The sequence below is a fragment of the Salmo trutta genome, chromosome 28, assembly GCF_901001165.1.
Source record: "Salmo trutta chromosome 28, fSalTru1.1, whole genome shotgun sequence".
Lineage (NCBI taxonomy): Eukaryota > Metazoa > Chordata > Actinopteri > Salmoniformes > Salmonidae > Salmo > Salmo trutta.
This window is the reverse complement of record NC_042984.1, coordinates 15739754-15756748: the sequence shown is the minus strand read 5'-3', so window position 1 is coordinate 15756748 and position 16995 is coordinate 15739754. Positions and strand designations below refer to the sequence as shown.

At 41.1% G+C, this 16995-nt stretch overlaps 1 protein-coding gene across 3 annotated transcripts in view; it reads left to right on the top strand.

Moving 5' to 3' along the window:
- LOC115165604 (pleckstrin homology domain-containing family G member 5-like) overlaps positions 1–16995 on the top strand; it is a 105972-nt gene that overhangs the window by 48342 nt on the left and 40635 nt on the right. The window contains exon 1 of one of the 3 annotated variants that reach the window (XM_029718818.1): positions 12934–13030. The exons of the other annotated variants lie outside the window; for them this stretch is intronic. The gene's annotated coding sequence lies outside the window, so the exon portion shown is untranslated. Of the gene's footprint in view, positions 1–12933; positions 13031–16995 lie in introns of those variants that run through there. 3 annotated transcript variants of the gene reach the window in all.

The following is a 16995-nucleotide window of genomic DNA, read 5'->3' as shown; positions in this document are numbered from 1 at the left end:
TATGCCTGTTAGACTGGCACTTCAATCATCTTTACAGGGAAACCAATAACGCTAATGATAGCTTTTACATTAATTTCATCCCATTTTCTTTTTTTACCGGACGTGATTTATGGAAACGTATGGGGCAACAGAATTTAAGTATTTCCACGTCATAGGCTACATCTCACTTATGTGACACTGTAGTATGGTTGAATTGGCTGAGGACATGAAAGCATTTGCTATCTATGAAGTGATTTCATCCCATAAAGTGCAGGCTATAAGCTCCTCAATGACAAGAATAATAGTTAATGTATTTAAAATGTGCTGTATCGTATTTTGCACGCCAGCGGATATACTACTTCAGGTAGCATTACTGTATGATAATCCACTTAATCGTTGCTGTGTACATTATGAACACAGGCACGTACACAGAGGGCGATTTGGGTAAAGACTGGTGGAGGCTACAGCCAATTATGAAGCAGTGGGTGAAGTGCGACCTTGTACATCCAAACAGGATCATCCAGGATGAGTATAATAATAATTTATAGGCATACCTGTGTAACCTGAGGTTGTAAGGAGAGGCCTTTGCGGTCTGTTTTGGTAAAGGACAGTGTAGAGAAGGGTTGGGCAATCTCATCTTACCCTGCAAGGCAAAGCAGTTACACAGCTGATTCAATTAATAAAGTATTCATGGAAGACTGAGTAGTTGTGTAGGTTTGTGTGGTAAAGTTGAGCCCTATAGAGAAGTCCTAATGGGATGGGTCCCCCTGCTTGAGGGAGAGTCCCAGTGTTAGTCCACAGCAGACCTAGAATCACAGTCAGCCTCAGAAACAAGCTACAACAAGCTTTTCACTCCACAGAACACCATTGCACAGTCATCATCACCTATGAGCCAATCACAGAGCTTGTCATACTGTACTTTTCCATGACTCTTTTGAAGTGGTCATAGTGAATGAAGGGTTTTTTTTCAAAATAGTCCCAGATACCATCAGAATACTGCTGAAAATATTTGTATCTCATTCTCAGTGACAGTGTCAGGTTTCTATTGAAATGTGTTTTTCTTGGAATTCTTTAGAAAGTGACTAGAACTCTGACATCAGAAGTCAGGGATGGGCAACTTTGATTTTAAATTAAAAAAATATATATTTAACCTTTATTTAACTATGCAAGTCAGTTAAGAACAAATTCTTATTTACAATGACGGCCTACCCGGGAACAGTGGGTTAACTGGCTTGTTCAGGGGCAGAATGACAGATTTTTACCTTGTCAGCTCGGGGATTCGATCCAGCAACCTTTCGGTTACTGGCCCACTGCGCTAACTACTAGGCTACCTGCCGCCCCTTTGATGGGGTGGGGGCCACAAAAAATCTGAACCCACATCCATCCTATGGGATGTAGAGAAAATGTTGCAGTTTTAAAGAAAGTTTGCTGGCAATTCTACACATTTTGCCATGGGGCGAAAAAGATTTTGCCATTTTAGAACTAATTTCATGCAATTCTACTCAGTTCGACATGGGGCAGAGAGGATAATTAGCTGTTATTTTAATGTGATATGAGTGAGACTGACTAACAAAATCAATTGGGGCTCCATGGCCGGTAATTCGACCATGATAACAAGTTTATATAGCTGGCCGCTAAACTAATTTAGTAACCTAAATGTTAGCTGACATGGATAATTGAGTGACTATCAGTGACTGACATAACAAGGAAAAACTGCTAATGCACAACCAAATTTCGAAAATGCACCTTGTGAATTCTACTATTCTAACCCCTTAAGAATTAAAATAACAGCTAATCAAGCTATGAAGACAGTTATCAGATTGAAATTAATCTTGTTTAGTAGTAGACTTGTGTACCAACTTCACATAGAATTTCATTGCAATGCAGAAAAGAAAGGGGATGGCCCTGTATGTCGGTGTATAGAAACTAGGCCTAAGGCATTTGTTTTGCATCCAACAATAACAAACATGTAGTGTGATGCGTGCCGATCGGGTAAATGTCTTGTCAGGAAGGTATTCAGAGCCAGAAGGAGGTCCCCGTGACGGTGGTGACGCCAACCCTAAGCCCCATGGGTCTCTTTGACAGGAAGCAGACGGCACAATAACAGGAAGAGGGCACCTGACCGACCGACACTCCAATGGAAATGGCCTTGGGCTGAAAGGGAGTCCGGGACAACCAATATAACTGCCTACTTCAAAGACTTTTAAAACAAGGCCCCCAGTGGCGAGTTGATGGGTTGAAACAACATAAATCCAAATCCCTCCTCGCATGCAAGGCTCTGCTCTTCTTCATGGCAAACCAAACTAAAGCCTGTATAATTGTTGCTTTGGACTGATTTCTGAGGGATGGAGTCCATAGGGCGGCTGAAGCTAATGAACTCTTTAAGAATGACTGTCTGTCTGTGTGACGGCCTGTCTGCTTTCAATTAGGAGGAACAGTTCGCTAGATTGTCTCCCAAATCCAAAACATGTTATTATCGCGGATAGGATGAGTAATAGTAGGCAAATCTTTAAATAAGTTGAATTAACTCACTAACGAAACTAACAACCACAGGAACTTCCAACATAATTCATGATGCAATATTTCTCCTTTTGTCACCCTTCTTGCTCGCTCTGTACTTTCTACATACCTTTTTTGCTCTTTTATCTCTTTTTGCTTTGATATATGTCTGTCTCTTGAACTCGCCTTATGAGAATTTCTGACCTAGGTCAGGGAGGCTTTAATGCCAAGGTCAGGCATCAAGGGAAGGTCTCCTCTACACAGTACAAACTCCCCCTCTCCTCCCCAACAATGGCATTGCCACTAGAGACTAATCCTTCAGGGTAATTGCTTGACTGCCACTCCCTCTTTTTAAATATAGACTGCTGTAATTGAGGTTTGCAACAGGGGGTAGTGGGGCGGGCAGAGGGGTGGGCAGGGCACCAGTACTTTGACTTGTTTTGAACAGGAGAGATTAGAGGGGACAGAGGAGAGATGAGTTTGGCTTTCCAACCGAACAGACAAGGCCCCTCCCCAAACTGTGCCTCCAGCCATGGAGTCTTGAATAGTTTTTTCTGAGCTGGTTAATTGTAGAGGACTTAAATGAGGCTCATATAGTAGGCTTAGGTTGAATGACAAAACAGAGAGCAGTGTAGTGGCCCATGTTTGTGGACAGGACAGCGCTGTAGACCCAGCGAAGACATGGGGATGAAGGAGGCTGTAGTGTCTATTACAGCCACCAGCAGTTTGAACAGTATTTAGGTTAACGTCCATGTATGGGAGGCTCCTAGGTTAAGAACATTCCAAAATCACGTCTTCAAGATTGAAATCATATAAGCAACTGTTTATTTAATTTTTTTATCTGAAAAGTTAACAAGTGCAGTTCTCCAACACTTCTCACACATTTCCTCCCATTGCTAAGAACTCATTTTACTACATAGGCGCAAACCACTAAAAACACCTCCCCCACTTATTTTCCTGTCAGCGCTTTTTAAAGCACATCTAATCCATCCTCTGACCTTGTGACACTGAGAGGTCAGGAGTCAAACACAGGGACAAATTGGAGCTGAATACGGAGCAAGATAGATGCGGGTAGAGAGAACCATATAAATAGTGGGAATGCTGTTCTAGTAATTCCTTTTGTGTGAGGAGGAAACATGAGGTGTTTAGAATAAGGACTGGTTTCTATACAAGCCAGTTGGTGGGTCAGCCCAGCGTGTGTGCTTGTAGGTCTGTGACTGACTGGCTAGGCTGAGGCTCAGAGGCTGACGGTGGTGTAATGTGCGTCGGGGGCGGGTATCGTAAACACAGCAGAGGCAGCAGCAGCTTACATGCTCATTTTGGGTGATTCTTCACGAAACTAGAACAAAACAGGACCATTTTGGGGATTTTCATGAAATTTAATCCATAGAAGGGACCTTTGGAAGAAGGATTGTTGACATATATTTGACATGTTGTATCTTAAAGCATCATTGAGAAACACTTTGGGAGGGGTCTGGTGGTCCTCCCCCAGAATTCTTTGGGGAATGTAATGCATTTTTACACAATCCAATATGTTGTCTCTATTTAGAAGAAAAGTAAGCAAAAATGCCCACAGTCATCAAGCTAGGTAAGAGATCATTATTACATATGTTTAAGTAATTAACAAGACTGAACTAGATCAAAAGTAATTAAATAATACATATTGTGTTGCACCTTTAACCAATAGCCTAACAAATGTACTACTCTTGAGGAAATACAGACTTTTCATTGTTTTTATTAAGAAATCCTCTCAAATTTGACAGCCCGAGCCGCCTACCCGCCGCACCCCGACCAGTCTAGTCAATAACTCAACTCTCTCCCAACACATTTGTTTAAAATGTATCATAAATAAACAACATTCACCTTATTTACATACGTTTTCAGACCCTTTGCTATGAGACTAGAAATTTGCTCAGGTGCATCCTGTTTACTTTGATTATGCTTGATGTTTATACAACTTGATTGGAGTCCACCTGTGGTCAATTCAATTGATTGGACATTATTTGGAAAGGCACACACCTGTCTATATAAGGCCCCACAGTTGACAGTGTATGTCAGAGCAAAAACCAAGCCATGAGGTCGAAGGAATTGTCCGTAGAGCGCTGAGGCAGGATTGTGTCGAGGCACAGATCTGGGGAAGAGTACCAAAATATTTCTGCAGCATTGAAGCTCCCCAAGAACACAGTGGCCTCCATCATTCTTAAATTAAGATGTTTCATTTAAGAATGAAGACTCTCAGACCATGAGAAACAAGGTTCTCTGGTCTGATGAAACCAAGATGTTTACTCTTTGGCCTGAATGCCAAGTGTCACATCTGGAGGAAACCTGGCACAATCCCTACGGTGAAGCATAGTGGTGGCAGCATCATGCTGTGGGGATGTTTTTCAGAGGCAGGGATTGGGAAGCTAGTCAGGATCGAGGGAAAGATGAATGAAGCAAAGTACAGAGAGAACCTTGATGAAAACCTGCTCTAGAGCACTCAGGACCTCAGACTGGAGCGAAGGTTCACCTTCCAACAACCCTAAGCAAACACCCAAAACAATGCAGGAGTGGCTTCGGGACAAGTCTCTGAATGTCCTTCAGTGGCCCAGCCAGAGCCCGGACTTGAACCCGATTTGAATATCTCTGGAGACACCTGGAAATAGCTGTGCAGCAACGCTCCCCACCCAACCTGACAGAGCTTGAGAGGATATGCAGAGAAGAATGGGAGAAACTCTCCAAATACAGGTGTGCCAAGCTTGTAGCATCATACCCAAGAAGACTCGCGGCTGTAATCGCTGCCAAATGTGCTTTAACAAAGTAGTGAGTAAATGGTCTGAATACGTACAGTACCAGTCAAAAGTTTGGACACACCTACTCATTTATTTTTCTATCAAAACTGTGAAATAACACATATGGAATCATTTAGTAACCAAAAAAGTGTGTCTTATATTTGTGATTCTTCAAAGTAGCCACCCTTTGCATTGATGACAGCTTTGCACACTCTCTTATTCGACAATGTAGAAAATAGTAAAAATAAAGAAAAACCCTTGAATGAGTAGGTGTCCAGACCTTTGACTGGTACTGTACATTGACACAGAAACAGCAAATCTTCCATTTAAATTAATCTCATTGGACTAATTGTAGAGCTCTTTTTACTTGCAGACAATATACAGTAGCTGGGTCCCCCCCGTCCTGTCCTTAGCGGTCCACCACCCTGCAGCGCCCCAACCCAACACACCCCACTCAGCTTTAGGATCTTAGTGAAACATTACTTATTGGTTTCGGGTGTGTTAGGCCAAGGACAGAGTGACCTACAGGACGGCAGACTTAAATAGGTATCTTCCATGACGTGGGCATGTTTTCAATAGACTATAGTCGTACTGTATTCCATATAAGTCATCCAGACCTAATCAAAGTTGCCCGGTATACCCTTAGTCTTGTAATAAATCAAATCTAGTGATACATAACTTGACATTGTGGGAGGATAACCAACCTTCCAATTAATGACAATGCATTTCTTAGCCGCTATAAATGCTTGGTTACACAGTTTCTTCAGATAAGTCTCCAGTATCAACATTTCCAAGCAAACAAAAACGAAGGGAGAATCTGTAGACATGCTGGGATAAAAGAACAACTCTTTGCCAGAATTCAGCCAGCCTTCACAAGAACCAAAACATATGCAAATATGACCCCTTTTGTGTTTTACACCTCCAAATCAAATTAAAATCAAATCTTATTGGTCACATACACATGGTTAGCAGATGTTATTGCGAGTGTAGCGAAAGGCTTGTGCTTCTAGTTCCGACATTGCAGCAATATCTAACAAGTAATCTGAGAATTCCACAACAACTACCTAACACACACAAATCTAAGTAAAGGGATGAAATAAGAATGTATCAATCTATGGATGAGCAATGACAGAGCGGCATAGGCAAGATGCAGTAGATGGTATAATGTATATAGATATGAGTAATGCAAGATATGTAAACATTAGTAAAGTGGCATTGTTTTAAAGTGACTAGTGATCAATTTATTGAAGAGGCCAGTGATTTAAAATCTATGTATATAGGGCAGCAGCCTCTGTGCTAGTGATGGCTATTTAACAGTCTGATGGCCTTGAGATTGAAAAAACGCTTCAGTCTCCCGGTCCCAGCTTTGATGCACCTGTACTGACCTCGCCTTCTGGATGGTAGTGGGGTGAACGGGCAGTGGCTTGGGTGGTTGTTGTCCTTGATGATCTTTTTGGCCTTCCTGTGACATCAGGTGCTGTAGGGGTCATGGAGGGCAAGTAGTTTGCCTCTGGTGATGCGTTGTGCAGACCGCACCACCCTCTGGAGAGCCTTGCAGTTGTGGCCGGTGAAGTTGACGTACCAGGCTTTAATATAGCCCGACAGGATGCTCTCAATTGTGCATCTAAAAGTTTGTGAGGGGTTTTAGGTGACAAGCCAAATTTCTTCAGCCTCCTGAGGTTGAAGAGGTGCTTTTGCGCCTTCACCACACAGTCTGGACCATTTAAGTTTGTCCATGATGCATATGCTGAGGAACTTGAAGCTTTCCACCTTCTCCACTGCTGTCCCATATATGTAGATAAGGGGGTGCTCTGCTGTTTCCTGAAGTCCACGATCATCTCCTTTGTTTTGTTGACGTGTGAGAGGTTGTTTTCCTGACACCACATTCCGAGGGCCCTCACCACCTCCCTGTAGCCCTCACCACCTCCCTGTAGGCTCTCGTCGTTGGTAATCAAGCCTACTACTGTTGTCGTCTGCAAACTTGATTGAGTTGGAGGCGTGCATGGCCAGGCAGTCATGGGTGAACAGGGAGTACAGGAGGGGGCTGAGTGCGCACCCTTGTGGGTCCCCAGTGTTGCGGATCAGTGAGTGGAGATGTTGGTTCTTACCTTCACCACCTGGGGGCGGCCCGTCAAAGTCCAGGACCCAATTGCATAGGGCGGGGTTGAGACCCAGGGCCTCAAGTTTAATGATGAGCTTGGAGGGTACTATGGTGTTGAATGCTGAGCTGTAGTCAATGAACCACATTCTTACATAGGTATTTCTCTTGTCCAGATGGGATAGGGCAGTGTGATGGCGATTGCATCGTCTGTGGACCTATTGGGGCGGTATGCAAATTGAAGTGGGTCTAGGGTGACAGGTAAGGTGGAGGTGATATGATCCTTGACATTTTTGTTTTACGTGTTTTGTGTCATTGGGAAAAGCCTCTATCAACCCTTGATACAGTTTGGAAATTAACTTTGGAGGTTTGACAGACTGCCTTAAAATGTTTTTATAGGCCTGTCCAGAATGTCGATAGTTCGGCATGACCGGGGTCACTGTTTTTGTGTCAAAAAAAGAAAGAAAAAATCTGAGTTATTTTTGTGAAAATGGTTCTAAAATGTTTTTTTTAGGCCTGTCCAGAATGTCGATAGTTCGGCATGTCCGCGGTCACTGTTTTTGTGTCACTAAATTGAAAAAAAAAAATCTGCAACTTTTTGTGAAAATGGTTTTAAAATAGCACCTGGCTTGTCCAGAGTTTGCTGCACAGAGAGCGTAGTGTTGTATCTGCAAATATTCACCTCACCTCCATAAGACTGGTCTTCCCTGGCTGCCTGACCCTGCTGAGACCCCTGTCACCATCTGATCCTCCTAAAATAAGGCCTGACAAATAATTACCTTGGTGTACATTCATACATTATATTATCCAATAATAGAATCAATGGTTCAATAATTGAAATTACCATTATTCCCAGATCCCAGACTAGCTTTGCTTAAGCTGCTGTATTGTAGGTCTACCCATCAATTCAAGATGGAACTTTGTATCATTCACTGATATTGTTAATATACAGCAAAATTCACCTGAGCTCCGTAGACTGGTCTTCCCTGGCTGTCTGACCCTGCTGGTACCCCTGTCACCAACTGATCCTGCTAAGACATGATGAGCATAGGGTTGTGTACTGACTGCGCTAGAGGGCTGCATTCCCGCGGGATGCCTCCGGGACATGCAGGTCCAGACAGAGATCATTGTGGTCTGCATTTCTCAAGCTGCCAGCAGGAGTACAGATTATTTGTAAACAGTCCTCTTTTCTGCTTTGTGTGCGTTAGCCTACCTATTGTATTAAAAGCACATTTTTCACATTCACACAGTCAGAATTCGGTACTTCAACTTCAGTAACCTACCTCTCCAATCAATAAATGCAATCATCATTGAAAAAGGAAAAGTGCACATATGTTAGGCTACTAAGGTGAGCAAGCGTTGCACCTTTTTCATTTTCAATAGGTATTGATTACCCATTTATTTGTCTCTGCCTGCAAATGGTCCTGCTAAAAGGTAGGCTATATCCAATAGGCCTATGCAAAACGTTGCAAGTGTTGCTGTCATCATTCTTGCTCGTTAAAGTTCAGTAGCTATACCTGCGAGATCAGGTGCGCGTTTGGTCTCAATTAAATAGAGTAGCCTAAGAATGGGCGATGAAGCATGGGGCAGTTATCTTTCCAAGGAAATGTACTTCCTAAATAGGCCTATGATTAGACTATAGTTTACTACATTGCCTAGAAATAGGGCTAAATATTGATCACCCATATTTCTTTGTCTGAAAAACATCCCACTCCTAAAAGCTAGTCTATAAAAATAGCTCAATAGAAAGTACAAGTCTCTCCAACAGCCTACCCAACCACTCAGAGGTATCCACATGGTTCTGTAGCAGACCTTTGCTGCTTTTTGTATCACATTGCAATGATAAAACAGCCCCAGTGAAAGTTGTGCCCCTTTTGAGAATAATTGAAGTTTGAACATTTGTGACATTTTGGCCTTACCCAGGCCTCCTTTTAAGACTCCATAATGTTTCATCTGTATGTGCAACAAAGGAAAAATTGGTGTCATGCTGTATGTATAGTAGCTTTACTGCATGCTTTGTAATACAAGTAGTATTTTGATTTCAATAACAATGTTCTGACATTAATACTGTATATGAATACTGAAAATATACAATTTTGGCATAGTAACGGTAGTGGAAAAAGTAAGCAATTGCCATACCTGAGTAGAAGTAAAGGTATCTTAATAGAAAATGATATGTTAATAAAAAGTGAGTCACCCAGTAAACTACAACTCAAAAGTAAAAGTATAAATCATTTAAAATTCCTTATATTAAACAAACCAGACAGCACCATCTTATTTATGGATAGCTAGAGGCACACTGCAACACCAGACCTAATTTACAAATGAGTGTGTTTAGTGAGTCTGTCAGATAAGAGGCAGTACGGATGACCAGGTATGTTCTCTTGATAAGTCAGTGAATTGGACCATTTTCCTGTCCTGCTAAGCATTAAAAATGTAACGAGAAGTTTTGGGTGTCAGGGAAAATGTATGGAGTAAAAAGTACATTTATTTTCTTTAGGCATGTGTAAAACTTGTCAAATAATCAAAAAACCTACTTAAGTAGTGCTTTCAAGTATTTTTACTGAAGTACATTACACCACTGCATAGTAGGGACAACCAAATGAAGCTTTCAAAGAAAAGAACACCCTCCCTACAATCAAACATGGGGAGGTTTGATAATGCTGTGGGGTTGCTTCGCTGCCTCTAGTACTAAGGGCCTTGAACATGCTCACGGTGTTTTATTTTATTTTATTTTTATTTTACCGTTATTTTACCAGGTAAGTTGACTGAGAACACATTCTCATTTGTGTCATGACATCAGCAGATTTTCAGCTCTTCTGGAGTCCAATGTTCAACCCAGCGTCCAAAAACTGGGTCTCAGTTGAAGGTTGTGGGTCTTCCAGCAGGACAACAACCCCAACACACATAAAAAAGGAGTGGTTCAAGAGGAAACGTTGGCCTATTCTGGAATTTAGAATGTAGAATAAATAAATTATTTAATAAAATTTAAAGGGTGCCAATATATTTGGCTGCAAATGTATTTTAACAATCCTTCCTCCAAAGCACCCTCCTATGGATTACATTTCGTGAAATTCCCAAAAACGATGGTCCTGTTTTTGTTCTACTTTTACGAGGAATTCCCCTCCTAGTCTCTTGTCTGTCAGATTATCTAGATTATCAAACACTTTCTCTCACACTCACTCACTGGTGGACAAACTTTACTGAACAAAAATATAAATGCAACATGCTTAAATTTCAATGATTTTACTGAATTACAGTTCATATAAGGAAATCAGTCAATTAAAATGAATTCATTATGCCCTAATCTATGGGTTTCACATTACTGGGCAGATGCCCAGCCATGGGTGGGCCTGGCTGGCATGGTTACACATGGCTGGCATGGTTACACATGGTCTGCGGTTATGAGGCCGGTTGGATGTACTGCCAAATTCTCTAAAATGACGTTGGAGGCGGTTTATGGTAGAGAAATAAAACATTACATTTTCTGGCAACAGCTCTGGTGGACATTCCTGCAGTCAGCGTGCCAATTGCATGCTCCCTCAACTTGAGACAACTCTAGCATTGTGTTGTGACAAAACTGCACATTTTAGAGTGGCCTTTTATTGTCCCCAGCACAAGGTGCAGCTGTGTAATGATAGGCTAATGCGATTAGCATGAGGTTGTAAGTAACAAGAACATTTCCCAGGACATAGACACATCTGAAATTGGCAGAAAACTTACATTCTTGTTAATCTAACTGCACTGTCCAATTTACAGTAGCTATTACAGTGAAATAATACCATGCTATTGTTTGAGGAGAGTGCACAATTTTGAACATGAAAAGTTATAAATAAACAAATAAGGCACATTTGGACAGTCTTGAAAAGAAATCCAATGGTTCATTGGATCAGTCTAAAACTTTAGACATACACTGATGCCATCTAGTGGCCAAAATCTAAATTGCACCTGGGCTGGAATAATACATTATGGCCTTTCTCTTGCATTTCAAAGATGATGGTACAAAACAAATACAAAAGAACGGTTGGTTTTTTTCTTTGTATTATCTTTTACCAGATGTATTGTGTGTTATTCTACTACATTCCATTCACATTTCCACAAACGTAAGTGTTTCATTTCAAATGGTACCAAGAATATGCATATCCTTGCTTCAGGACCTGAGCTACAGGCTGTTAGATGTCATTTTAGGCGAAAATTGAAAAAAAGCGGCTACTTCTTAAAAGGATTAAGATTTTCAGCTTCTTGATATGCCATACCAGTAAGGTGGATGGGTTATCTTGGCAAGGGAGAAATTTCGCTAACAGGAATGTCAACAAATTTGTGCACAATAAGCTTTCCTTGCGTATGGAACATTTCTCGGATCATTTATTTCAGCTCATAAAATTTGGGACCAACACATTATATGTTGTGTTTATATTTTTGTTCAGTATAGATTAGAGAGGAGCTTCTATCCAGGGTGGGACTTTTAATTCTGGTCTGCCTGCCACCAACCTTTAAACTGCTGGAACTATTTGCCACTTTCCCATTGAAACTTGAATAAACATTTCCCATCACACTTTTTCTCATTGCATTTTTTTTCCATACTGGGGGTGTGTGATTGAGAAAACATCCTCCCTCTCTCACAACTTCTCCCACTGTCTGCATTCGTACTGAGGTTCAGTGAAAGCAGAGCTGTTCAATTCTGGTCCTGGAGGGCTGATAAGCTTCTGTTTTTTTTTTTTTTCTACCTGGTAAATTGCATTCATCTGGTGTCCCAGATCTGAATTAGTCCCTTATTAGACGGAGAGGATGAAAACCAGAATTATTACGGCTCTCCAGGACCAACATTGAACAGCCCTGAGTGCAAGGATCCCAGCATGTGTCGTTATCATCTACCTAGGATTGTGTAGTTTAGGGTTGACCTTACATTTGGTTCACATCTAGGTGTAATGTATAGGGACAGATGGGATATCATACCTGGCTGAGTATAGCCAGAGTGAAGGTGAGAGGGGTATTTTGTTCCTCAATGAGAGTCCTAGTGCAATGCACCCGCTAGTTCTGTCTTGACTTGTAAACTCTTGCTCCTCAGGTAGCATAGGTTGACAAATTTCCTATCAGCTGTTCTATAGTTTTTGTCAGTGTTTTTCTCGGTTTGTTTACATGTTGTGTGCCTCTGACAATGTTAGCTGCCTGCTAGGGATGATGGCACACACACACGCACGCGTGTGCACGCACACACACACAAATCCAAATCCAAAGTTTAGTGGCCTTTAAGTCTGGTTTTCCTTAGACGTCGGCATATTCCACATCTGGTTCTTATATCAACAAGCCAAGGTCTTCAGCAGCACCAGCCAGTGTCTCCCCTCCTCGTTTTCTTTATATCCAATCCAAAGTGGCTTCCAAACGATCAATTTCCAAGTTGAAAGTGGAACAGCCTGTGTCTAAATCAGCAGTTATCCTAGAGAAAGACCTAATTTGTCTCTAGGAGTTTCCAGCAGCTCCCAAAATCGTTTTGTTTTTTCTTTCTCACTTCCTCCTTTTTTGGTCATGCACACCGCCTTCCTGCCTATCTGTCTCCTTTCCTTCCCTAAAACTATGGATAGGAAGCCTGGTTGCATCATAGTCCAGCGGTGCAGCCTGAGACAACACTAACTCCCGTCTCAGTGCCCTTGACTGCATTAGAGTGGAGACCGATCAGCTGCTGGTGAGTGGTTATTTTGTTTTCTCATGTGGTCACTTCGATAACACTTTGTTTGTGTGTAAAATGTAAAATAAACACCTCATTTTTTGATAGTTCAGTCTGAGGTGAAGCCAACAGAAAATCTGCAGTTTTAGGATTGTGTATTTAAAAATGCCTCTGAGTAGATACAGTACATCATGGTTATAGGGCAAAAGGCTTGACTATACCTTTTAGGGAGAAAAGACTGCATCTTTTGATATTAAGTACTAGCCTATTTCTCAAGGTGTGGGTGTGCAATCTGTGCATGCATGTGCAGTGTACAGGCAAGGCTCTTCATTTTGCATGTTGAAACACTTTTGGTGGAATGTTTACTTTGTAAAAATAGCTATTTCCTGTGAGGTTCTGTTAGGTGTATGGCCTTGAGGTTATCTCTGTCCTAGAACAGACAACTCACAAACTCAACTGTACAATAATGGACCAAACACAAATAATCAAATGGACCGTTGCCTATTGGAAAAATAACATGTTTTTTGGGGAGATGGTCAGTTCAGAGGTTTTGACACTTCTTACTTGTGTGATTTGGGATATATGTTGGAGAAGCAGTTTCTGGATTTCTTTTTTAATAAACAGATTTTTAAAACTTTTTCCAAATTACACAGAGCATCAAAACTGAAAAAAACTGTTGCCATAAGGTACAATACAATATATTAAAGCAATTATATTGCATTTTTACCAAAGTAAACTAATTTCAATGTCTTAAAGGCCCAGTGCAGTCAAAAATTAGTTTTTTTTTCTCCTTTGTTTTATTTATATTTCCACACTGAGGTTGAAATAATACTGTGAAATTGTGAACATGATGATAATGCCCTTTTAGTGTAAGAGCGGTTTGAAAAGACCAGCAGAAATGTCAGCCTGTTTTGGTGGGATGGAGTTTTGGCCTTCCATGGTGACATCACCATGCGGTAAATTGGTAAATAGACCAATAAGAAAGAGTTCTAAAGCCCTCTGCCAATAAAAGCACATTTTCAGTTTCCACTTCCAAATTAGACCACTCCCAGACAGTCCTAGCAAAATTCTTGCTTGAGAAATTGGTCTTTGCTAAGAATCTATATATTTTTTTTTTTACCATTTTAATTGTAAACAGTCACAGCAAGGTACTTCATTGTTACCCAGAATGATTTGATATTGAGATCAAAAAGGCTGCATTGGACCTTTTTTAAGGCATAAGTCAATCTTTCCATAACAATTATTTCTTGAATTATACTTTATAATTCTTCAGACTTTGGAGCTTCCACTTTATACCAATTCCTGTTAATAGCTTTTTCTTACTAGCAGAAAATCAAACTTTAATCAACGATATGTCACTGTCAATTACAACCTCCAGAACATTACCAAGGTACATAACAGGGCAGGTTCTAGGGACTTCCTATCCCAGAACATATTTTATTACAGAACATACAGTACATTATCCCAGAACAGTGTTATCTTCAGACATTCCCCAAAAACATGAGTGTGGTTGGGATCTAGCCTACATGGCCACACAGCTGCCAGCATGCTTGTGTACCTAGCTATTGGCTTTTGATTCTAGGTGTGACTCAATACAGAGTCATATTTTTCCAACAAAACTCCGCCATGTTTTTCAGTTTGGAACAATATATTCAAAATACTTCTACAAACTTCCTCTGAATATAGATTTTAGATTTTATTAGGATCCCATTAGCTGACGCAATGAAGACAGCTAGTCTTCCTGGGGTCCGACAAATAAAATACTTTTACAATTGACATACATTTAAAAGCATTAACGAGTAGACAGGATCTGTGCACTCATAGTCAATCTCTTGTACTTATAATGCTTTCTTGAATGTGAATTTTCTTTTCGCTTGGGTTGGTGAGGAGTTATTTTCAGTGGTGGCTCTGTATATAACTGTTTATCAGTCTTCAATTCCTTCTACCATTTTGCTTTAATATAGAAGGTTGAATCTTTCTAGAGGCAATCAGGCCATGACATAGTGAAGAAACTGTCTTGGATGTTCTTTGTTTATATACAGTACATTTCAAATGCTCTAGTAATTTTATCTATTTTTCAAAATAATTTACTGGGCTTTCTAGCAGCGCTATAATTTACAATTTGGTCAGGTCCAGCAGTGTGCCGCAGTTTAGAGTGCCCCCCCCCCCCCGCATATTTGTTTAGTTGTTTTTTATATATATATTTGAGGCTGAGAGAAAATGTTGCAGTTTTACAGCTAATTTCTTGTAAAAAAAATGTGCCATTGCTTATAACATGTTCATATTTTATCTGGGGGGGTGGTAATATGCCAATGTTCAAGTCCCCACTCCCTTTAGGGTCTTGACCTGATTCTCTAGTGTACTCTCCTAAAACTTATATTAGCAGGTTTGTCACAGATCCTTGGAGGTTTGTCATCATTATGAAAGTCCCCAGTCTGCCTGACAACTCCTCAAATATACATATACACAGATGACAAGTCACAGAGTTTAGTTTGACCAAGGACTTTCCCACTGGTTTGTTACGAGATGTACTGAGCTTTTAGGCCTGTGGCTGTGGCCGTTTTGGTTAGGAGCGTTCGACCCAGCCTGGGCGAAATGCGTCCGGTTGGACGTCAACATTATTTGACTGGATTGGAACTAAAAAGCATAAAGCAGCAGGCATCTTAGTACAACACTGGACACATTCTAATACCTGTGGCATAGGTCTTATTGACATAAACCAGACACTGAGCAGTCGCTCAGCCTCAGGTGTGGGCTTGGACGGTCAATCTCCTCATTACAAATTAGAAAATAAGCCTGTTCAAGTTTTATGGATGTATCATCCCATGTGTCACAGAAAAATATGCACACTCTGCCTTAGCCTTAATCTCTGACACGTGTTGTGTTAGAGGAGGGACATGTTGTGTCAGAGGTTACAAGGCTAAGGCAGAGTGAGTGCATGTTTTTCTGTAGACATCCATATGTGTTTGAAGAGGACCAAACCAATCCCAAGTAAAGGGAGGGCGATTAATAGGAGACAGACATGATAGGGTGGCGTTGGCCTCCTGCATTAGAAAAGCTCTGGCTGGCTTCTGGCACTCTGAGCCCAGCTAGAGGAATGGTCGGATGGCGGGAGAAGAAAGAGAGCGGCGGTACGGTTTTATCCTGCCTCTTCTCACAGACGCGTCAAAGTTTATACATAGAATAATACATGATTCGACCAGGTCCAGTCATGATCTGGGGCTCTGATTTATCCCTTTGATCTCATCTGGTCCCCCCACCCATTTTCCACCTACAGTATCTACCAACCATAACCAAATGGTGAGACCTACACTATGTTATCTTTAGGAAACCTAGGCTATCCCCCAGTCGTGTGCTCAACTCCCAAGAGGGACATCAAAATTAGTTACCATAAAACTGTAAAAAAGATAGATATATAGATATCTATCTAGAGAGAGAGAGAAGTACCTGAAGTCATGTCTTTTTGATGTAAAGCATACTCCCTGGGTATTTATTGCTTAGTATTTGCGTGCCAATCCATCATTCTTAATTCAGAGAAATCATGATTGATACTATAGAATATTTTTTAGCTCTACTTCATTATTCCACTACGTCTCAGTAGTAATTAGCCGTAGCAGTACGGTAAGTGCTGGTCTCCCAGGCTGTAGCTATATTATTTGTTTAGTGGTGTGGAGAGAAGTCACCCAGGCAGCTTATTGAGTGGAAGGCATGCCGACGGAGGCAGAGGCTGTTTGAGTGAAGTCTGAACACTAGACCATAACAGACCAGGATAGGAGGGGCTGGGAAGGATTAGAGAACAGAGAAGTCTTCCATGTCTAGAACAATACATTTCTTAGATCATAATGAATCCATTGTTATGAGTGCTGGGCCTAGTAATGTGTGTGTTTGTCATTTATTTGACTGTCTGTCTGGATATCTCAGTTTGTGTATATTTGTATCGGTCTGTGTATACTTGCTCCAAAGGAAGAGAGAAAAAGCGAGAC